The 25,128-nt window shown below is 36.5% G+C and overlaps 1 long non-coding RNA gene across 1 annotated transcript; it reads left to right on the top strand.

Annotated features, from left to right (window-relative positions):
* The first annotated feature begins 5,639 nt into the window (after positions 1-5,639).
* On the top strand, positions 5,640-23,530 carry LOC119157215. Its single transcript, XR_005107455.1, has 3 exons — positions 5,640-5,778; positions 10,563-10,679; positions 23,472-23,530. It is a non-coding gene; the product is annotated as an uncharacterized LOC119157215 (long non-coding RNA).
* Positions 23,531-25,128: the final 1,598 nt, after the last annotated feature.

Genomic DNA, 25,128 nt, shown 5'->3' with positions numbered 1-25,128 from the left:
ACACAAGGCCCTCTGTCAGTCATTTCTCTTTGAAAATTTGCCTGCTTTCTTCAGCTCACAGCTCTCAGCACCCATGCTGTTTGCAGTTTACTTACTGTATTTTGTCTCTCCCAGGGGTAACTCATGTGGTGCTGATTGGTCCGTAATCACCCAGTTTGTTTCTGTCCACTTTTGTCCACATGATGATGTTTGTCTGAGGAGGTTATTCTCCCCTGTTGGTTTTTTTTTGGGTTTTTTTTTTTTTTTTAGTTCATTCCAAAGATGAATTTCACTTAAATTTTACATCTGTTCCTGTTTCTTGCTCTGTTGCAACATAAATCTGAATTTCTCCCTTCTGTAAATTCTGTAGCAATAGCTCTGCTGAGTTTCATTTGATTGGTGAGAAAAAAGTATTTGCACATCTGCATTTCTTAAAAATCCTTTGTGTCCATTTCAAACCAGTACAAATTGGTACTTAGTAGTCATATGAGACAAAACTCTGACCAGTAAAGTAATATTCTGTCCCGTAAATCAGTAAATTCCCGTTCCTTAAGATCTATTTTGGCTTGCAAATCCACTACAAATCCACCTACATTTTATCATTTGATTATATCTGGGCTAGGTTGGAATTTCCTCTTGCTGCTTGTCATGGTGTATATGTTCCAGGTTGTATTTAATAATGCAGTTTCCTAAGGTGACCTCTTTTCTGCATGAATGTTGGCTCTGACCTTCATTTTGTTGAGCTCAGTTCATTACATATTCTCTCTTGCTCACTTCTGCGCTCTCATGGGAATACTCCATTTCAGCGCACAAGGGGTTTCACTGCTAATGAAAATCCCTAAGCATCACAATTAAAATTTACTCTGCTGTGCTCAGTCTATGAAAAAGAACAATGTATATTCCAGTTAACAATCTAGATCTCATTATAACCAACTTGAGTTATTGAGATATTTCCACATCAAGTCAAAGTCATTTACATGCATGTAATAAACTTGTATCTACAGGGTTAAACAAAATGAGCCAGATTCTGACATTAGTCTCACTGGAACCATGGACACGTGTTCCAAAAGAACTTGCTCCAAAATAAGTGACTCCAGTGTTCCTTTCTTCAGATAGTCAGAACTAGCTAGTGTCACCATTACAGAAAAGGAAGACCTTCCTCAATATTGTGTGTCTTAATTTCCTTATGCTGTTGGGTCACTTCTCGTGCTAAGAATACTGTCTGACATGAACAATCTTGAAATGGTTTAGAGTAAAAGCCTTCCTCAAAAATCTATTATGGCTATTTTTTGCGTTGCTCTGCCTAGAGTGGAATGAGTTTCTAAAACAAGTTTAATTAGAATAAGTAAATAAATGTTTCATGTATGATGGAGAGAAATGGTACAGGGGGATTATCTCTGTCCATCTGGGTAAATCTGAATAATCATCTGTGATAGAGTTGTCTCTGATGTAAACAGTTCTGCATTTCACATCTCTGTGCATACCTCTCTGTCTTTCATTCTTCCTCTCTGTTGAAAAATGTTCTCTGAATCAATGATAGTTTAGTAATGATAGAGGTCCAACTCACCTCAACTTGTATCTCATCAACCTGCCATACCGTCCACAAAAGCTGTAGAGAAAGTAGCTGTCCCTGGCTTCTGGGTCAGTTATGTGGAGCACCTATACAAGGCCTCTCTGATGCTGGAAGGGAAGTCAAAACATGCCTTTAAGCCACTACTCCTCCATTTCTTTCCAGCCCCAAGAAAAGCCTGGGCTTCTTCCAGCTCACAGAATCTCAGGCAAGGATCTACCCCACTGACATTTCCTGAGGCAACCCACCAGGCGTTGCTACAGCAGCGACGGCTGTGACGTCCGATTTAGTATTTATTCTCCCCATAGGAATGTATCCGTGAGTCAAATCTCCGTCTCTGCCAAACATGAATTCTTGGCATCAGTGCTGATTCCTTGTCCGTTTGGCTTCAAGCCTCTGTATGGGCAGCAGTCACAGTACCAGTCACATTTATCAGCTGTGCTTCACCATCATCTTTGTTCTAACTACACTGTAATTGCAAAGAACTGGAAAATTAACTAAATTTCATATATTTAAAGGGAAGATCCTTACTTGATCTCAGTTCATGAGGGTATTCTGCATATTTTTTAACATAAATAAAAAATAAATATTTTAGAATTAGAATTAGAATGGGAATTGAATTAATCAAGTTGAATCTTAAATAAAATTAATAGTCGTGGTAAACTGTAATGAAAGTGAGATGCATGTCTCATGAGCCTTTATTCAGCACAGCATTAACTCATTTAACTTTCATTATTACTTTAGTTCTTCATTATAGCTTTACATTTAAATGGTATTTTCTCTTACAAGCATGCAAAAGAAGTCTCACTATTATGAGAGATGTACACAAAAAGCACATTTAATTTCTTAGCATTTGATAACCTTTGACTGAATCAATAAATACTCTTCCCTTAGGAGGATCTTTCAGAGGTCTTTGAGTCAGACTTCAAGCCCAGGACTCTGAACTCTCAGTATATACAAAGTTACTGAGGCTCAATGTTGGTAGAAGTACCAGAAAGACAACATCAAGACTTCCCAAGTTTCCAATTAGTTTTCCTCCTGGAACAATGAAATACTAGAAGTTTTCAAAGTAAATATATCAAGTGACGAAATTTCAATCTGTGACTTTGACAAGAAAACATTTTTTGAAATCTTAACAAAACATTATGCAATCTGAAATCAGATCTCTATTTTCTTAAAATTGTACGAGAATTACACTGGGGGGTTGTCACTGGAATATTTCATAAGCAGGTAATTTATTTGCTATTTATTTATAGCGTTTGAAGTTTAAAAATCTTTTCATTTAAGATTAATCATCAGCAACTCATATTTTTTTGATCTAAGAGCTTTTCCTTCAATGTTAAAAATATACTAGGAAGCAAATCACAGTGCTGTAATATTTAAAACTACAGAAAGACTAATGCCTGAAATTTTTTAAGAGGCAGAGCTTACTACTGTTACTGTAGTAAAGAATTAGTATTACTGTTGATATTTTCCTGTTTCTAGGTTCCAACTAGGAAAATCTGAAACTGGTGATAGTAGCACTGTGTATCTCCAGTGGTCTGTCTACAAAAGAGACATTTTTGGCATGCAGTTTATATGTATGGTAGAAGTTCTGCCGGTACAGGAGGAAAAGATGAAATCCATTTTGTGAAGTAAGTGCTGTGCTGCAGTTACTCTTATATGGAGAAACCAGGCAAATAAATAGAGAATAAATTGGGCATTTTGCATACATTTAGGAATGAAAATATTCTGTATGTATAAGCCAAAACAAGCAATTTGTTGGTTAAATAAGGTTAAAACCACAGGCTTGAGTATGCAGCATTCATATCTGAATGATTAACAAAAAGAATTCTCTGAAGGATTTACTTTGGGTTTTAGGTACACATTTTTAGGTCTATTTCTGTGAATGTGCATCTGCCTTTAAAAATTGATCAGTGTTTTTCATCAAATGGTAAAGTGATGGTCTCAAAAGACTTAACAGCATGGTGCCTGTTCTAGTATAGGTAGTGAGCATTGTCATGGAAAGCAGCAAACAATTCAGATTTAAATTAAAGGTTGGATGTTTTATGGTAATTTTCACAAATAAGGGAGACAGGAGTTTTCTACATTTACATGCAAAAAGGCAGATCTTCTGACATAAATTCACGACTGCATCTCTTCTGGTCAGCTTTTCTTATTGTGCTCTTCAGTGAAAGGATCCAAGGCATGCTGAGTTTAGGCAGCATCTTTTATGTGTGCATTTGTGATTTAAAATGAACTTGAGCCTCTGGGTACGTTTTAGAGCAAAGGAAAATTTTAAAGAATGTAAAATATAAAAGCTTTTAAGGTAATTTTATTTTTCAAATCTCACTGTGAGGATAAGGGACTAAAAGGATCATGATGCTCAATTGCAAATTTCCTATTGCTGTGCAGTGTAAGATCTTTAGATAAAATGCATCATGTTAGTGAAAAACTCAAACACCTATTTCATTAAAAAATACTGCATCGTGAAAGCAGGAAACAGTCTCCTGCAAGGGCTCTGCAACAGACAGAAACACTTTTACTTATTTCAATTTGATTTGAAACTCAAGCATTGTAAAATTACCAATCTACATTTTCCTTATGGGAATAATTTATGAAGTAGAGTTTCTGGAACTGCAGTTGTTTGCTTAGTTTCCATTTCCTCCCCTATTCTCAGTAAAATAATCATGTTCATCACTCAGTAGCAGCAGGAAAAAAAACCAACACTTCTTCCACAGCAGTGTATGAAGTGTGCTCAACTCAGATTTCCTGCAATTAAATGCCTTAGTTACTGCAAACACTTTCTATTTATGTACAAAAGTGTTTCATATTGAAATTTTCTCACTTTTGAGTAATTGAGTGCAATATCTTCTAATGCTATTAGAACCACAATGCAATAAAAAGTAAAAGATGCTGTCACTAGCTGATTCAGTTACATTTTTCATATAAAATTTTAACCCCAGAGACTGTGAAATGTGTAATACTACCGTCTCCCAATCCTTATAAATTGGCCAGCATGACTCAGACCTAGCAGGAGTCTCAATGCCATCTGGCTGTAGTTTGGGATCTCTCCAGAGAGCAAATCAAGTGTCAGAGTGCATCTTTTATGTTAGAGTGAAGCAACTATAACTTCCTATTTCAAAACTTGTGGTTTTGAAATAACCATAGTGAACCCGCAGATAACTAATGATTTGAAACTCAGATTACACTCCCTGTAACCACACTGACATTGATGGGATCCACGGCAGAACTAAGCCCTTAACCTCTGGGATGTGCAACCATCACCAGCTGCATTTTTGCAGAGCATTATTTGAGTGCATTACGAAGGTGTGTGGAGTGGTAAGGCACGCACCATCACAGAACGAAGAGTGACTGTGACAGTCAGTACCAACAACTTAAAGTCTGTGGTAACTTTACTCAGGGAAAGCCTCTGTATGACTGGAAGATCTTTTGTCAGTGGGGAAGCCTGGGTATGGAGACCGAACCTTTCTTAGCTGCAGAGATAATGAAGACCTTTGAGTATATGGGCCTACAAGAGGCAAGCTGCAGAAAATCATAATTAATAGAGCAGATTTCAGTCTTTGTAGCACAGATTGTCAACTTAGAAGAGGATATTACAGAACTTGCTTGCTCTGGTATGCCAAATAGCTTGAGTCCTATGGCAAAATTCCTACTGAGGATAAAGCAAACATGAGCTTAGATTGTGCTTACTATTTTCTATGAAAGCACAACATCTAACCACTAAGGCAACAGCCAGACTAGGATTAAGCAGAAGAATGTCACTGATGTGTAACAACAGAAGATTGGTATACAAGTTCTATATAATATCCACAATCCAGTTCTCAAAGAAATGATAAATAATAACAATAGTTAATACAGAGATAGAGGCATCTCTTTAAAGTGAGGGTTGCTGAAGTGTTTTGCAGCTGAACGGTGGGGCAGTTCCAAGCCAGGACAGATCGGTCAGAGTCTGGCAGAAGGCTCTTTCCCACCATGTTGGCTTTGGGTGGTGTACAGGCTGGCAAGAACCTTTTACATTATTTTTAGAAATGTTAGCAAAGTACTGAAGTGTGAATGATTGTGTTTGTCTCTTCATTCTTACAGCTGTAGTTTTCACAAAGGCTGTCTCGGAGGACTCCCAATAAACCATGCTATGAATTCCTTCCCACTGCCATGTACAACCCTGTGCTGCATTCCTGTGCCAGTGAACAATGCTTCACTTACTGGGACTCCCTGCATGGGTTAAGGTAATTTCTGTGAAGAAACAGAGAAATACTGAACAAACAGGTTGCACAAGAGATGCAAATTCTTCTGTCATTTCTTTTAGCCTTCGAAGTAAATTAAAATGCACAAACAGCTTGTGCACAACTGCTCCTGCATTCAGGTCTTACTTGCCTCTATCTTCAGTTCAGGAGACTTGCATTTTGCTGTATTGTTAAATGGTACTATTCAGTATTTTTCTAGATCAATTTTGTTTTCAGGCTTTTAATGTTATACTTGGGATACACAAGCTTTTTAAAATTTTTTGTTTACCAGAAAAAAACCCACAAGAATTTGAAGAGGAAAAAGAAAATAAATTTAAAATATACTGTAAGCCTTATTTATATAAATGTATGAAATGTAGAGATGTATGAAAACTAGAGCTGCTGAGAAAGTAAAATTTCTGTCCCAGGAGGAACTTTAATATTTTCATGTTGGTTTTATCTTTGAGTAAAATGATAATCAAAATATCGTTATTGCTTTCAGAACAAAACCTTTAAAAAAACCTCTAAATTAAGAAACTTAGTTATGCAATTAAGAACTTCATATACAATTTATATGAAAATATTTGATAAAAATTATATGGAGTATCAGCATACTGGTTTTACACAAAATAATTTAAAATTGCACATGAGAAATTAACCAGAGTGAGTAATATGCTAAGATTCTTTTATTATTACTTTTAAAATCAAACTTCATATTTAGTAACTATTCTTTAAATACAACACAAATAAATTATAAACAGTTGGGGGGGGGTGCTCTCCTGGAAGAAATCTTAGGTTTAATATATAAAATCATTTACTGTATAAGTTGTGTGGAGTCCTTATATAGTTCACATAAAATAGCTTAATAATTTAAAAGAGCATAAAACCTTCCAGTCTCTAAATATAAGCTCCCCACCCTCTCTGCTTTTCATGGACTTGGATTCTTTTGTTTTCTGCTTGTAGTCCTAGAAACTCAGTCCCAGGTTTTGCAGTGGATTTAGAATCCTGTCCAAAAGCAAAAAACCTACCTAAAGCATTATGCTCACTGTCCAGATTTGACTACAATCATATTGGACAAAAAAATTATTGCAATGAACTACTTAAAAGTTCATGCATTAATTTGCTCACTATGTTCTAAGCAGCAAGATGGACATTTTAGCTTGAGATTCAGCAGTCAGTCATCATTTCAAATGAACTTTAGCCTTTAAGACCATTATTGCCAAATGACTGATAAAATGATTATTCTGTGACACACGGACAGTAAAAATGGATCATGTGTTCTTTTTTATTTACAGTAAAATCTAAGTGAACACCCTAAAAGGGGAAAGCACAAGAAGAAAAGCTTATTACTGTTTATGATGAGATCAGAATAAAATAGTATGTTGCACTAGGTCTTCATTACATTGCAAACATGAACCAAAGTACCAGTGGCTAGCTGAAAAATTAAATCTTGCCATTTAGTACGACATCCAGAGAGAATATGCCACAAACAATCAGTAATTAGTTCTAAAACACCCCTGTGAATAGGTTTTCTTTCTAGAGATTAGAAGGCAGATACACAACTCAGTAGACCCAAGGTGCTTCTATAGGTGTATTTAACTTGTTTGAACATTATGAGCTCTTATGACAAATAAATAAAATAATAGAGAATGCTTACACGAGAGAACAAGTGAAGCACAAGTGCCAAAATCTGTGTACTTGTCTGTTCAGACTGAGAGTTATTAATCTACTCTGTCTGGCATAGTCCATGATTGATGTTCAGATGTTGAGACCTGTCATTCTTCTTGAATGGGGGCACAAATCCACATTCTTCTTCTGGAAATCAGGTTAGATGCTCAGACCTGGAAACTGTTAAAGCCCATACTTCCAATTATATATCTCCAATCGCATATGTAAACATATACTTGATATTGACTGATTGAAATATGTATCCATAAACTAAGATATTCTTGCTCAAATGTGGTCTTTGTGTTTTAACTTCAGGCATTAAGTTTACTCTTAATTAGCTTATTTAAGTTGTCTGAAACAAAAGTAAACCAGTGAGTTTAGCTATTATGTGTGAAGACAGCAAGATGATGAAATAAGCCCTGAATATGATAAACTGGGAGTACACATCTGCCTTTCACATCAGAAGGAAACTTATCACTGTTTTTTTCTTAATTTTTCTCTGACTGGTTTCCAGCTTCACCATTTGTTTCATGCTGGTTTTGTTCCAAAGAACTACCCTGAATTAGTACCAGGCACCTTTTTTTTTTTTGTAGAAAACCTCAATAGTTATTGATAAGTTTGGGTCAGGGTTTTTTATGTTTTTTTTTAAGTTTGTCAACTTTTCTGAATTAGTATTAGGAGCTTATTTTCTATCTGCAAAACAAATTATAAAATGCTATTAGTGCAGGTGTCAAGAGGAATTTTCAATCTTTTTTAGAGCTGTGTTTGCCCTTCATGTTCTATGACTAAGTTCAGAATCTCTGTATATCTGTAAATTTAGTAACAGTTAAGAGTTTAGTCAGCTTCTATGTCATTGCTTTCTCCCTCACTGGGAAGCCAACCTCTAAGGCTCCGAACATCTGCTGCCATGTAGCAGAATGTCAATGCTGGTGTCAGAGTGTAACACTTGTGCTGGAATTAGTGACAACTATATTCTCGTTTAGCATATGGCAACATGTGTTCTCATCAGTCATTTATCTGCTAATATGTACCTACATTTAAATCTTAATAAGGGGAGAGACTGATGAGTGAAAGCCTGCCCTTGGATACATGTAATTCTCTAGAATCATCACAACAAGGTTAAACAAAGATCAGTTGAAATGAGTTGCCCCCAAAAGTCCACATTGCATACTTAGTACTCGTTCCTAAAAGTAATCGGAAATCTTCTAACATTTCTAACTGTCAGTTTCTATGGACAACTCTTACGGGTTCTGCGACCACAAGGGGCACGTTCAAGATACTGGTAGCAATCAGGATTATGTCCATAAAACATTGACTAGAAGTTTGAATGAACTGTATATTGGAAAAACCCACTAGATATTAATTTGATAATGGAAATGGAATAGTGTTCTCTCTCTGGTAACTACTTAAGTCTGTATAGAAGCTGATGAAAGGATTCACTTTACCCATAATTGTTCCACATTTATGAGAAATAAGATGATGGCAAAAAACCAGAACATCAGGTTCAAATAGTTTGGCTGAGATGTTAGTACTGAAAAACAAATATGAGATAGTCATAAAGCCAAATTCATTCAAGGTTATATGACAACACTAAAGGCTCTTCATGTTGCTTTTGTTCCTTTCAAGACTGAACAGCATGTACAGGTTTGTGTATTTCTACAAATCTATGTGGTTGAAGTTGCTGTGTAAAGTTTCACCATAATTTAATTCACTGCATCTCAATGGAACTCATGTTTGGGTACTCCGCATGCTAGGTGTTAAATTGCAAGAAATGTGGAACTGATCCAAAACTTGAAGAGAGCTTCCTGACTACTTGATTACAATTATTTATTTCTTTTTGTAATCAGGATAGAGGTTTGAATAAAAGTCAATAGACCTGATAAAAGACCTACCACTGTGAAAAGATCTAGTTCTAAGAGATCAGTCCAGCTCCTGTTAGAAAGGATAGCAAGCTTTCCATCATCATTAATTATTTTTTGGATTGAATCCCAAGCCATCTCCATGTTCTACAGACAACCTTTTTTGTAGAAAAAGCCGTACTTGCACAGATGATGTCTGGCAATTTGGAAAATGCAGTTTAACTTTTTTGTGAAAGGTAAGCCCACTGAGAATTCTAAAAAAATATAAATATTTATACACACACACACACACATACACATATATATAACACTTGTTGCAAGATTGTTTTTCAGTTGCTGCTGAGGAATACACCAAGTTACCCACTTTCCCTTTGGTCATGGACACTATTCCCACCTAAATCGATTACTGTTCCTTTGTACATACCCCATGACATTGAAGTTTGCTACTCAAACTGTTCTAATGTTTAATGTTTAAATTAGTCTGCTTTGTTTAAATTACACTTTTGGCTTTTGTACTCAGGAAAGGACAGCAGAATAGCAGAACAGCTCCAGGAGATTACTGAGACTGTCCTGTATCTTAATATGATGTTAGTATAATTTTGTGTTAAAACTATTATTTCCATTTCCCTGAAACAAACTATTTTTATACAATTATATCAGAATTTTTTTATGTTTCTAATGGGAATTCTAGTATTTCAGAAGATGATTTTCCAAAGAATAAGTCTTTGAGTATTAAGCAAAATCCAAGTAATTGGTCTGAATAGACTTAGGACAGCAAAGATGTGTACAGAAAAGTTCCCAGAAAGGTGATACCTTGGGGAATGATGTCCCCATACATGTTTTCTTGGTTGCAGCTCTAATTAAGAACCTCCTTTGGCTTCAGCATTTTTCCAGTGACCCCTCAGTAGTGCCAAGCACAACATATGGAGCCTGATGCTGAATCATCAGGAAGCTGACCTGAGCTAGTAATGATCCACTATTTTGTTTTTAATTTCCCTCATTCCTCAAACTCTTCTATTTAAGATAAATGAATGACGGAATAGAGGTAAGAATTAGTGATTAGGGATGTAGGGCGTAGGGAATCGAACTGCATGTGTTGAAACAAAAGTCCTTAGTATAAATGAGTAGGTTGAATTTTGCATTTTTTTTTCTCTTTTATTACATTGCTGTCCACATTCCAGTCAAAAGCATTTTTAGTTAATTATTTAATTAATCAATTAACTAATTAACTTTTCATTAAATCAGTCTTTCTTGTGTCAGTTCTGCAGGACAAAGAGTGGTTACAACTACTAGCTGGAGTAAGCATGTGACAAGTAAAGGTGGCTGCTGGAGTCCAGGGCGCCTTTGATTTTGCACTGCTGCATTCTATTGGCAAAGGTAAGTTGAAGCTGTGTAGGAAGCAGGTTTTGTAAACTGTCTTTAACATAAGAAAGTATTTTAAGTTAGCCAAGTTTTTCAGTGCTGCCAGAGGAGGAAATCCTATCCTTACTTGCTCATTCTGATGCCTACCTTTTGTTTACACAAGTGCCATCCATGTAGTAATGCAAAAACCCTGAAGTCTGGGAACTAATGTTTATTTATTTTGCTAGGTGAGCTATAAAAGGATCAGTTCCCTGAGCAGCTACAGGAATATTCCTTCTGGCTGAAGTGAAAGTATGGTTTTGTTGTTTAATGGAGGGCTTTCAGCAGCAATGTTGCCTTACAACAGTTTTCAGTGTTCAAGGAGCCATGAGTGCAATTCTCAAGGAAAGACTAGCAACTTGCTTTAAAACTAGAGGCAAATGGAGAAACGGCTACCTTAACCTTGATGTTGGTGTCACTGTATCTCTTGTATTTGTAAATCAATACTACATAGCATAGTGCGTGCATTGCTAAGCCCACAAAGAAGATATAGAAGTGCATTCCCCCTGCAAAGCACTGAGCTTTGTGCAACTTCCATTAACAATGAGTTAAAAATATAGCCCAAAGCATGAATCCAGGATAAATACCAGATGTGGAGAATAAAAGATATGCTTTAGACTATCCTTTATCTGGACTCCTGCAGTTTCATGACTCTTTCCCAGCTTATTGGTGTTAACCTGACTTTATATCACACACAGCTTCTTTTCTTGCTTGTCCATTGATGCTCCCTCTGGGGCAGATTGTTCCCAGCTGTGTTGTGAGAGCTTACAGTCTGTGCAACATCAGGATATGGCTGCAGTTCCTGCATTTCCCTGTGACTATTTTCCGTGTACACTCCTTGAAATTAGGATGCATTAAAGGAACGGGAACTATATCAGGTCATGTCTTCAGTTCATATCCTAGTATCAGGTATAATGAAGACAGTGAAGACAAAACAAATTACCTCACATTTATTACTTTGTCATTTTCAATTAAAGAATGCTAATCTGATAGGGCAAGTGGTCAGTTCCAGTGGCACATTTCCAGCTTTTCTCACCTCATTATATTCCCGCATGAGGAAAACAGTCAAATTCTTTTTATACTTTTTTTAATTTCAAAGAACAACAGCCTCACCTGGGCTGAGGCTTTGTATGACAAGTTTCAGTGCCATTTGAGTTCCTTCTGCTTGGCTATAAACCAAGGCAGGGAAGAAAGGATTTTCATAATAGAAATGCTCATGCACCGCATTAATTGTATCAGCATGAACTGTGGCATTACAATAAAGGTTGTTTTAATTTGACTAAAAATGAATAGATTGCTGTGAATCAATTGCAATCTAATAAGGGTCTTATTGTAAAACCTGCAGATAAGATGGAGTGCCATTGTTCTGAACTGTGCTTCCTGGGAATGAGATTTCAAAAGAACTTAATGCTGACTTTTATAAATCTTTGATCAGTGATACTAACAGAAACATAGCAACACCTATCTCCCAATGTTTCCACCTTTCAATAAGCTGTTGCCAGATTATTATTAAAAGAGGATTCTGTTTCTTAAAGCTTTAATCTAAGAGGGACTAAGCTGCTCATGGGTAGAGTTGTGTGCTCCTAACTTCTATAGTCTGTATGGCAAGCTGAGGGTACTTGAGCAGTTCACAGAATTTGTCTCACAAGCACAGAAAAAGATGCAAGTAGATTGTCTAAAGTATCTAAGACAGGTGTGTAAGACAGTAGTAATTCACCCCAGTTTTAAACCGTTGTTTTTAGGTGGACTTTAAAATCAGCGCATCTCTCTGCATTGTCCCAAACTAGCCTAAATAACTGTGCTTTGACTAAATGCCTAATCTTGTTTTTCATGCTTAAACTTAAGAGGGAATAAGAATCACAGTACATCCTAGTGGAAATACTTTTACTCAAATTATTTGGAATCTGAGCCCAAGACTGCTTCATGATTTCCATGGTAAAATATCGCATGCTGAAGGATAAACCACATGTAATCAAACCTCGTCTCTGGTCATTGTCCCAGAAACAATCCACTCTAAACTCTCTAAACTCAAACCTGTTCATAAGAAACGTAAAACATTTTTATGTCTCCTTAAAAAAGGGAAAGAAACAAAACCAGAGAAAATACCTCCTCTGTTTCTGAGGGATTCTGTTATCCCAGAGTATTTTTTAATTAATGGTTTTGTTGCTAGTTAAGAGTCCAAAATTTCTGTTTCATTAATAGAAATGCCAAGTCTATTTTCTAGTACTTTTAGACATACGTGTAGTCATTTTGACAACTTTTCTATCTTGCTGAATGTATTGATTGTGAAAGTTTTGTAAATGGCTGTTTGACTAAGCATTTGTGCCAAAACCCCCTGTTTTTGTTATTACTATTTTGAAACCAAAAATACTGAAACTGAAAAAAAAAAACCCAAAAAACAAAACAAAAACCCAAAAAACCCCCCCTAATGACATGTATAAAAGTATCAGGAATATCCACAGACAGAATTAATAATGATGACAGCATTAGAAAGCATTTTGACTTCTTGAAGATGTTAACTAATATCTATCTGACAGTTCAGACGCAGAACTGAGTTGTCTGATTATTTTCCCTCTGCTTTTACAGATTTCTTCTGCCTTCTTTTGAAGGATCTGGTACTAACAACTGTGAGATGCAAAGTGTTGGACTATATGCAAGATAGTTTATTACAGGATGGCAGATTCTATGATCCTAGAGGCTTTTCTCATTTGAAATTCTCCTATTTTTCTCTTATTTCTTTTATCTTCCCCCCGCCCCCCCCCCAAGCCTCAGCCACACTGTCAAGTAGAAGAAATAACTCTGTGTGATTTAGCTGACCAAATATGTCAGATATAATGAAAAATTACTAGTCCTATTGCACATGGTCAATGAAAAGGAGAGAGCATAAGGGAAATTATATGCCCGGATTATCTGGCAAACACTTACTGATAGTAAATGCATTTGTGAAACTTTAGGAACAGCTTATGAATGATACATAAACAGGATGGTGATAGATTTTACAACAAATAGAATCAGCAGCAAATAATTTGAAAAACCTTGAAAACACAGTGTGTGATATTCTCAGATTAATCACTGATTTGTTAATTGACTGAGGCTCTACTCTATGGTTTAAATTAGTAATCACTAAACACAATCATATTTATCTGAATTGCTTTGACCTAATTGTAGATTTATTATCTGCACAGCGAAACAAGATGCTAAGGAACAGAAGTATCTTCTCTTACCGTTGGCTTTAGAAATATTCAGTTATGTTTTGCTCAGATATTTTGTAATTTCTGATTCTGATCCTAATCAGATCCAGAAGAATAAAAATTGTATGAAAATGCACTCAAATTTAAATTCAGCTACAATTTACCTAAGATAAGATTATATTTTATTTTAAATTAACGTGCTTTTTTACAACCTATTTATAACCTTCTTCAATGACAGATTAAAAGACTGACAGTCTAAGACACCATTATCTTAAAACTTTGTATAGACAACCACTAAAACCCACATACAGCTTCTAGTCTTTTCAGGGAGAAATATCCATTCACACTACCACATGCTCCTCCATACACTGAAGTATATTAAAAATTTCTTCCTGTTATATTTCTTCATTAGTGATCACTGAAGCAGAGGAACCTTAGGAAGATTGACATCATTAGTTGCCTTTAGTATATGTACCAGGAGAGACTTACCCTGTCTTTTAAAGCAAATTTTGTAGGCACATTAAAGCACATTGAGAATGTGGCAGATGTGATCCTCTGCTCATCTAGGGAGGGCAGCACACAACACAGCTGTGCTCACAGAGGACTCTTCTGGGCTGTGCAACCTCTGGAAATGCTACATTAACACTGAGTGAAGTAACTCTTGCTCTATTTCCATTAAATCTCCAGTCACGTTGAGAAGAAAAGAAAAATCCATTTGGAGTTGATTTTCTCCACTTGTGTCCAAGAGTTTAGGGGATGAATTATTCATCTGAGATATGGAAAATGTTGATTAGATGGATATTGTCCAGCTGACAAAGAGCAATAGTTTAAGTCCAGGATTCTCAATTTTAAGGAGAATGTCTGAATACATCATTATGGGATTTTAAAGGATGGACTTACTTCAGCCTTTGCTGTAAAACCTGCTGTTCTGCTTTGACTACAATTCATAAATATTCATTGGGTAAGAAAGAGTAAGAATAATTATTTGGCCTGCTGGTTTGGTAGGCTAAAAGGCTAATTCCTGTTGCCCAAAATATTCTATTTTATGCTGAAATATCAACTTCAACAGGAGAGAGATTGAGAAATATCTATTCCAGGAAATTTAGTGGGTAAACATGTAGGGTGCTATCTTGATAGTTTGAGGGAAGGAAAAACATTGCCCTCACCCAAACCAGGCACAGAGGTAGTCAAGCTACTGGACCAATGGACTTACAGGGAAAATACATCTCTCTTAATCGTTTGCATCTGTAGTTAAGAGGCATGAAACATGTCCAGCGGCTTAGGCCCTGCAGAGAACCCTGGAAGAGGAAATGGCTTTCTTTTGAGTCCCATCGGTGCTTACAAGTAAAACAGAATGAGAGCTTTTCAGTGTCATTATGGGTGAAGAAAATCCAGGCTTTCTCAAACACTGAAATGTAGTCCCTATGGGATTTTACAAACTGAGCCACAAGTACCAAGAGATTTACTGCACTAAGCAATAGCTGAACAGGGATAATACATATTCCAGTTGAGGTGGTTTCAGGTGCCCAAAGGGTAGTTGGGTGGCTGACTTACTCTGTGAATCAATGTCAAGTCTTGAGAACATTCTAAACATCAGAATATTGCTGCCTAGTTCTAATCTTTGCTTTCTAATTCAGGACTATATAGTATAGAACAATTTAATATTACATGGTTAATTCACACCATATTTTATGTAACACTGCTCTCTTTCCATACCATCTTTCTTTTGCATAAAATTCATATAATTTTCCTTAAATCTGTCATTGTTCATGTCCATCGTACTTTTGAGAAATTTAAAACAGAAGATTATAGAGATTACCCAAGATCTTACAAAGCAGAGAGTTGTGTTTTAAACTAATTGTTGCTTTGGACATCTCTCTTCTTCAGCACCTTTTTATGAATTAAAGGAAATTCCTGATGTCACATTGGTCTCTCTACACTGGAAAAGAGGACTGGAGAGAAAAATTCAGTCCACAGTATGTGTATTGTTCAGTAAACTACCACTTTGGGGATGTCACTGAGAAGATTATTTCATTGAATATTTGGTATTATCACCTAGAGGCTTTTGTTTCATTTGATAGTTACTGTGGTGATTTTACTGTGGCACCTGTTATACCTTCAGCAAGAATGAAAAGACTTGCTTTGAATTTCAGAACAATCCAAAGAACATTGAGAGCTACAAACTATTTCTATGTAAGCCAGTGTGACTTTCTGTAAAGAGCAGAGGTGAGTCTTTAAGATGGACTCACATGGGGTAAAAAATGATAAGCAGATCTTGCAAGTAAGTAAAGAAGACTTGTGCATTGTGAGGGCTATCTAGAAGAAAGTATGGGAGTGACGTTGGGAGATGTGGACAAATGAACGGGAGTGGCTGAAAATAACAGCAAAGTAAAAAAAATGATGGGAGAGAAATGGATATTGAACCAAAAAGGATGACAATAAGGTAATTAATGATCAGTCTGCTTTCAGGCTACATATGGTGCCAAGACTGTATTAAATCTTTATAAGTGACATTCAAGGGTTGATGTTGTATACCACCATTAAGGAATTTTTCCAAATGGTCACCAAAGTCTGGCAAGTGCATGGGTATCTCCTGTATTCTACAAGCCAGAAATCACTTAAGCCTTTGTGTTTCTATTTATGCTCCTTAACACTGGTCCTGTGCCAACAGACCATAAGTCAGTAAGGTTTTCTAGCACATGCTTATTTCTGATCAAAAGAGTGCCTTTCTTTTGTCAGCACCCCCCCCCCCCACCCCAAACACGAACACAATTATATCTCTCTTCATAATGGCCAGAAAAAAAAAAAAAAAAAAGGAAAACCAACAACAAAAAGGAATGCATTAAAGTCTGTACCACCTGCCTAGTGCTAAAAGAAAAAAAAAGGTTACTTGGATTTGAATTTTTTAACATTTGCTACAAGTTTAGTTCCTGTTTTAGTGCTGAGACTTAACCCTAATTCCAGATAATCATATGTATTAGTGGGCATAGAGCTGGAGTTGGTGACTTTCCTCCCAGGAGCTCTGGAGGTGTTTTACATGTTCCCTAGCTACCCTGGAAGACCTGCACACAATGCTCCCAGCCTCCCATGCTCTGGGAACATACTTGGCATTCCAGATCTCTGCTGACTATTGCAGAGTACATAGTTGTTTAAGAAGATAGTAGTGAACTGATAGCTCTTTCTTCATAATTAACTTATTTATTCTTTATCCATAATAGCAGTTCATTTCAAAATACTTCTTGTTCATTGAGAAAACTACATCACTCACAGATGCTGTATAGATTTTTAATTTTCTCCTGTAAATGTTATATGATACCTGTCAATTACCACTTTGGACTAAGGCTTTAGGAATTAGATCAGCCACGTTAAAGTAGGACAAAGTAATTTCAAAGTAAACTGTGAATGTTACGTGCTGAGCAACAGAAAAAAGATATGATAATCTAGAATTGCTATTTTCATACTGATAGAATCAGCCAGGGTTTCTTTCCTTGAAAAGCCACGCGATGCATTTCCATTCACATTTGGTATGGACATAACCACTGCGCTTGAGAGTAAAAGCCAGCACTTTGTAACTGTTAACGGGTAACAGCGTGCTTCATGTCAGAGCCTGACCTTGACACCTGCGTCTGGCTTTGCATTCCAGCTCCAGAGTAATCCTACATTTGAGGGTATGTACAGGTTGGTTTCTTTTAGAGGCCTCTCTCATATTTATGGTAAGAATTTAAACAAATGGTATGACTGAGCATATGTGAAAGCCCATGGGAGCAAAAAAGATTTTGTTTTAAATGGGAATACTACTAAAGTTAAGCACATATTAACATTTTGCTGAATAAAAATGGATTTAGCTGTTGCTTAAATATTTCCCTGAGTCAGTGATTTAGTTTGGTCCATTACAGTGCAAGGCCATCTGTGAGTTTTAGATGTAAATCTGGTCTGGGAATCTTTGGAACAAAAGAGATATGTGTTGTGGTTTCATATGTAGATCCAATGTGAAAACGTAAGAATAATGTTGTTAACATTGTTTGCAAAATAACTGCAGTAGCTATATATTTCTATCTAGTCCAGATGGATAAAAACTCCAAGGGACATTTGGTTTTATGGCCTCTAGCTTATTATTTTAACACCTAACTTTTATGAGGCAAAATCATTATTTTAGCAGTCTTTACTGTCTCTTAAATGCAGTGAAAAGCAAAACAGGACCACAAATCTGTTATATTTAAAGCTGCTGAACTAAATTTCAAAAATCGCCATAGAACTTGTCCATTAAAAAAAAAAAAAAAAAAAAGGGTGACTGTCTCTTTATCAAAGCTTTTTTCCTCTCTGAATAAACCCCAGACATTATATTCAAGGATTTGTCTGTATTATTGACTTAGTTGTGTTTGGTGATAATGTTCAATCAAGCTGTGTTAAAATCAGTGTAATTTGGCTCAGAGTTCAGCTCAATACATGCAATGTAGTCTGTGTTTTAGAGTTGTTAAAAAAATCTGGAGGAGGACACAGAACTGTAAGAATAGGAATGATGTGACCTCAGGAGGTCACTGATTTTCTTTACTAATCCCAGACAGATTCAGCTTTATCTAAATAATCTTTGACAACCATTTGTCTAACCTGTTTTTAAAATAGCCCAGTGATGCAGAATCCCCAGCTTCTCTTGACAGTTGTGTTTTAGCACTTAACTCTCTTGCCATACAGCATGTTCTTAATGTGTAGGTTAAATCTCCCTTGTGGCAACCTAAACCCATTACTTATTGTCCTGGAGAATACATTAGTGCTTTCCTCTCTTTGCCAACCTTTTGATGACATCAGCTATGATCTGAAGTCCATACTTGTTTATACCTTTGGTTTTCTCTCAGCTAAATAAATCCAGTACTTTCCAGCTTTCTTCACAGGTTTTCTTGGAAAAGTCTCAGTGTTTCTTCCTCTTTTCTGGACTTTCTTCAGTTGATCCAGCTATAACATTGTGCCCAAATCTGATGTCGTACTCCAGCTGAGCCACACCAATGTTATACAGACTTGAGGTATCTTAGGTACAGCATGCCCGCACATAGCCCCAGGTACATTATGGCCCTGTGGATGTGTGTTCATTTTGGTCCATTCATTCTCAGATCAACTTTTGCAGAACCATTTCTATTATTCCATCATTCTCTGTCCTGTAGCTGTGTGTCACTTTGTATTTAATGCCACTGAACTACTTATTATTTTGCTGATTTCATCACTTCAAGTTTCATTCCTGTCCTCTAAAGTGCTTGTCATCCCTCCCAGCTTGTTATCATCTTCAAATTAAAAGTGCTTTCTATTCTGTCATCTAAATCATCAATAATGAATCTAACAGCTAGAGTACAGGATGGATTTAGGATAGCAGAGGTCTGCTAATGGCAAACTTGAACTCAAGTTCTTCATGGGATCCAGTTTGCTTCTAAAATATTTTGCCCGTTCCACTTTTACCTTTATTATTTATTTGTGGAGTAGCAGTGTTCTGAGAACTGGCATGTACTGAGAAGTCTCATGCCACACTGCAGACAAGAAGGAGGTAACATTTTGAGCTGATTAGAAATGTAAAGATTGCTTTTCTTAATGCCATGGAACAGACCTCAGAGGTTTGGCAGGGTCAATATTGAGTGAAGCAACAGGTGATACTGAATGAAAGTGACTGGGTTTCTTAGATCTGTTAACATTGGAAGGACATATGAAACATTTGTGAACCAATTCTGCTGTGGTTTATTCAATCCATAGTCCCACTGCCTACTCACATGTGCTACTGAGACATTATTGTCTTATCAATACTTTTAAAATGTGCTTGTAATTCTTTCACATTTTCTCTTTCACATCTTGATACTGCATTCGTAAGCACAGGTGTAAGCCTATAGATTTCTTGGATAACAGGAAGGATCTTTTTGTTTTGTAAATGATGTGCGTAATTTTACTAAAATGCAGTTTAATACCAATTCATAACATTTTGTGCTGAATAATATGAAGGCCAAATCAAATTTCTCATGTTTGCCTCCTATAAAATGTTCCTGTTCCTGTATAACTAAAATAAAAACCAACAAAATTTAATCAGATTTTATTTGCTATAAGTAAAGATAACATTCAGAAAATTTTTTTACTATTACATTAGTCTTTGTACCAAAATACTGAAAGACTACAAATACGTTCTATGTTTATGGAAATTGTGCAAACCAGGACTTTGACAGCCTTCTAAATAATTTAGACCATCACAGTATCAAGGAAGAACACTGAAAATATTGACAAATACGTGTTTCTGGAAAGCTGTACAACAGTAATGTTTCAGATAAAGTTTTACTCAAACTGAAAAAAACCACATTTAATAATTTCCTCACAAATGTTCAGCACTGAATACTACTGAAGCTGTATCAGCATTTCATTGCAAAACAGCATTAAATGGGAAAGCAAACCAATATGAACCTAAGAAATCCTCTTAGGATAACTTCTGTTTGGGTGGCAAAAAAGGTTTTGATAAATTTACTTTATCATTCCAAACAAACTACCTATTTTTACGTCACTTACAGAGCAATATAATTACATCTTGAGTAATGTGTATCTGATTCTATTTGAAGAGCAAACAAAACCCACTGTGACTCTAGATGAGAATACTGATGACTTCAGAAGGAAAAAATAGATTAGAGACACAGATGGCTTAAGAAAGACCGCACTGTCACTACACCTTTCCAAAATCTGCAGCAGGCTAGGAGTATAACCCTTCTTTTGTAACTACTAAAATATGACCAGTATGTGACACTGGGGTCTTTTTTAATTATGGGAAGGTACAAAGGTATCCACAAACCAGACAGTCTGTAGCTTATGTAGATACCAGAAAAAGTCAGAGCGAAAGGGTCAGCTTTTTTGCTCCTTGACGTCAGCACTGTGCTCACTCTTTGCTGAGGACAGCACTGGCAAAATGCTACTATTTATTCCATAGCAGCTCTGAGCCGTTTAATCCTTAATCTTTGGGTTGATGATTTTTGTCATAAACTCTCAAAACCCAGAATAAATGTCAGAATATTTTTATATTTGCATTATTGTGAAAATGTTTTCTCTGCATACTCATATTGGATTTTGACATTAAGTGTGCCTTGAGCATTCAGAGACACATCCAGACTGAATTCACTTGACAGTTGGATCATAAACGTAAGAGAATCTTGATGTTTTGCTACATAAACATGTTGATGGACTTTTCCTGATCACTATCAGCTTAATTCAGTGTACCAGTCCAACGTTGTGTACTGTGCTGTGCAATTCCTTTATAAGAAAATGTAAGAGAGAAAAGGATTCTTTTAGACAGCATTTACAGGTTCAAATTCAAATATTGCTGAATGAAGTGCAACCAATCAATAGCATGAATACATTAAAGAATATCCCTGATCACAGTTGCTTAAGTATGTATCACTCACTGGTATGATGTATTGTGAATTTGTAAGGCTGTTAAGGAAGAGGTTAAAGATGTGATGGATTTTTATTTCAGGAAGAGATAAAGGAAACAAATGCAGTGGAAATTTAAGTGAACAGGATGATGCATTTTAAAATGGTTTTGGCAATGTGCAGAGGAATGGGAAATGAACCAACTTATGTAAGCACAAAATTGATGGACCTACCCTGAGATTATATTAAGAAGGTGTCCTTTGGACACTTTTAGGGAATGAAAAGACAATTAGAACAATATTTGAAGATGTGGAGTGGGGTAGCCCTGGTGATCATTTGGACCTGTGAAATCTGAAGAATGAGCTTTGTGTGCGGGTATAAAAGATTAGTCTTCATCAATAGTTATTTAACTGTAAGATTGGAGGGCTTTAGAAGAAATGAAAATGCTTCAAAGAAACGAAGTGAAACATGAGTTGGTTTGGTATAGGCAGCTTTTAGTAAATGTTTAATGAATCCATCATATTAAATGATTAATAGTTTCACAAACAGATGATTTTTAATCTATTTGCTAAAGCGTAGGGGAATCTAACATCTGGGACTTGAAGCTAGCAAAACTGAAATAAAGGCATTCAAATAGAGAGAACATACCTAAATGGATACAATTAATATTGGAATTACTTGCATTTGCTTATTAGCTGACTACCACATACTGCCTTCCATCAGCTTCTACCTGCCATTCTAGGGAAGGCTACCATTAATAAACTAAGCTGAGGGTCCAAGCTCTATATACAACAGGAGCAATACTGTTGTCTATGATACAACAGATGATGTCCTGGTGGTTTATTCTTGGTCCTCCTGTCTCAGAAAGCTAGGAATATGTCTTGTATTCTAAAGATCATCTGTGCTTGCACAGTAAATCTGACCACAATAAACACCTCGAATTGCACACTTTTCTCTTGGCTATTTGCCTTGCTTGCACACACAGCTCTTGCTTTACCTATTAAACTGCCTTCATCTCAACCCACGAGTTTGGCTCACTTTTGCACTTCTGATTTGCTTCATCGTTCCACTGTGGGGTTTAGCTGCTTACCAGTGTTAACCCACGCTAACATGCCTTAGGGGCTCTCTAAAACCATTTATTTTCTTTATCTGCTTCTGTTACAATAACTGAAGAGAGCAATAATCTAACCATTTATCTTTCTTCTGTCTGTAGAGTTAAAAACGCTATAGATGGCATAATTCAGTATCAAAAAAATCTATAAACATTTGACCTTTATTATAGCGTATCAAAAATATGCAACATACTTAATTGAATAGTATTTCATTCTCTTGCCTTCCAACCAATACTCATTAAAAAGCTGACCTATGCATACAGATCCTTAAAGGTGCATTCTAGTTTTCAGGGTATTAATAGAATGTCACTGTATGTCCTGCTGGACCAAAATTCTTCCCTGGAGAAGCTCCAGAGATGAATCATTCCTATTTGCCCGCAACTGTAAAAATCATATTCAACACAAAAGTTACATTTATTTTTCATTTATCTTTCATCCAGAAGTTGAACTAAGTGTCAGACCAACACATAGAAGAAAAAAAAAATCTTGATGTAGGCCTACTACAAAAATTCTTACTCAAACCTTTGAAGACATGAGTAGAGTTTAGATAGGAAGGCTTATCTGCAGGTGAAGTGCAAAGAGCACACAATTTGAATTGAAAATGAGGATTCAAAAATGCTGCTCAGCCTCACTGCAAGTGGTTGCATGCCAAGTATGTACGCAGCCAGTGAGGTGATCAAATTAGTTTCAGCTGCTCTTTTTTCCTGTGAAAGGGAGTGAAGCATCCCCTTTTCATAGTGGTGAGTGATACAGGGGACATATGCAAATGGACCTCACCTAAAACTTGTTTAAAGAGATTTTGGTCCTTTTCAAACAGCAGGATGGGGTCATGTACACTAATACTTGCTGTGAATGAGTGTGTGTGTGTGGAGGTTAAAAGTCACGATTCTTGAAGTAAAACAAGAGCAATATGAATGCAAATGAAGGAAATTATAGCATTTGATCTAATTTGCCTGGTGGCCTTTCATTTTTGAATATGTTATGAGATTATGGAATATGCCTGACTATTGATCTGTTCATTAGGTGGCCTTAAGCAAGTTGTACGTACATTATTTATTAATTTCCACTTTCTTTTATGTTTCTAGGAAATGGATCTTTTGAAGAAAATCTCACTCTCCATCTTCACAGCAAAGCGATAAGCCGTAAGTCTTCAGGGTATTTTAGAATAACACTGCATGTCCTGCTGGGCCCAAATCCTGGAATGGAATTATTTTGGTGCAAGTCAATTTTAGCAAATTGCATCCTTAATCTTTAATTTCTTTCTTCTTGCAAGGAAGAATGCTGCAGAAACGAACAGGTAGAGAAGCTGTCCAGGAAAAGTGAGAAAGAATGTGGAAAAAATAACCAGGCCCAGATGAATCCATTGTACCTTGTTGTGGTATAGACCATAGGAGAATCACAAGGAATACAAGAAAAAAACAAATCTACTTTAAGCAAAGTTTTTCCATGAATACTTCAGGGAGTGCGAAAGATTTGATGGGTTGTGAACTTCTTCCCTTCCCTGCTATGGAAGTGCAGCCATGTGGCTGTGAAATTTAGTAAGTTCAGTTTCCTCAAGCAATCCTGCTAATTTTATCAGGAAGAACTGTCCTTGCCTCTCTGCAGAATCCATTTCTGGACTGTATCTACACCAGTTCTTCACTGGTTCTCAGCATTACCATATGTCCTCTGGATCTCATTACACTGCTCAGATCAGATCTTCCCAATCGAAAAAGGCTTTAGGACCAAAAGCACTATTTTTCACAGCCACTTTACACTTTAGCTGAGATTTGGGGTCTTGACTAGTACGCTGGTTTGTTTGCTGGTTTGATAGCTTTGTGATTTTTTTTTTCTTCTGCCAATCCAAAATTGTTCCATTTTAAGCTCCTTCTTTCACCTCCCTAAGATCCTCTTCTGAAAGACTTTGCAGGTTTGAAACTGATACCAAGTATTTTGCAGCTTCTCCACCCTCCCCACACCCACCCCCCACCGCCTGAAAAGAAACACAAGTTTTATTTCTTTGTGCTTTTGTTTGTTTTCTTTACTGAAATACTTCCTTTCATCAAAATATTTTTATTTTTCCAGTAGGTCTAAAGCCATATATATGGTGTTGTTCATGTTAGACTGGGAGGATCTAGTGCTCTCGTCTGTCCTTAATCTTTGTCAAGGCAGGAAAGGCAACACTCCATTGCGCTGCAGGGAAGGAAGGGTGGGTTTCTTTCCCTTGAGGGCTGTCTGCTAGGCAATTAAATTGTAGCCTAACCTAGACAGACACAACCACGGGTATTTATTCTCTGGTTTTATTTTCTTGGCTTTTAGGTCTTGTCTAGAAAGATAATATGTAGGCGAAAATAATAGTAGTAGTAGCTATTATTGAGTTGTTATTGAGCTGGATGCTATGCTGAAATGTACGTTAACATCATACCTGCGAGCACAGCAGTGGGCTCCATTCACTGTGGCTAGGTTTGTGTACACATCATGTCTTAACATGTTTCTGAGAGAAGTTTTGAAGGAAAGCAATTCATCAGTTGCACAGATATTTGCAAGATCTTTCTCCCAAGCACAGGGGGGAAACACAGGAACAAGCAATAAGACACTCAGCTGCTGCTTTGATAACGTTATAATCGGCAATAGAGGCTAATGCTGGTACAAAAAGAGGAAAGAGGCAGGAGGTATCCTACCAGAAATATCTTAGCCAGAGGAAGCAATCTTCTTCCTATTGCTTTGGAGGGACCGCCACACCAGCTGCTTAAAGTGTCCAGA

This window comes from Falco rusticolus, chromosome 14 (genome assembly GCF_015220075.1).
Source record: "Falco rusticolus isolate bFalRus1 chromosome 14, bFalRus1.pri, whole genome shotgun sequence".
NCBI lineage: Eukaryota > Metazoa > Chordata > Aves > Falconiformes > Falconidae > Falco > Falco rusticolus.
Note: the sequence above shows the minus strand (reverse complement) of the source record. Positions and strands in the feature narration are given on the sequence as shown.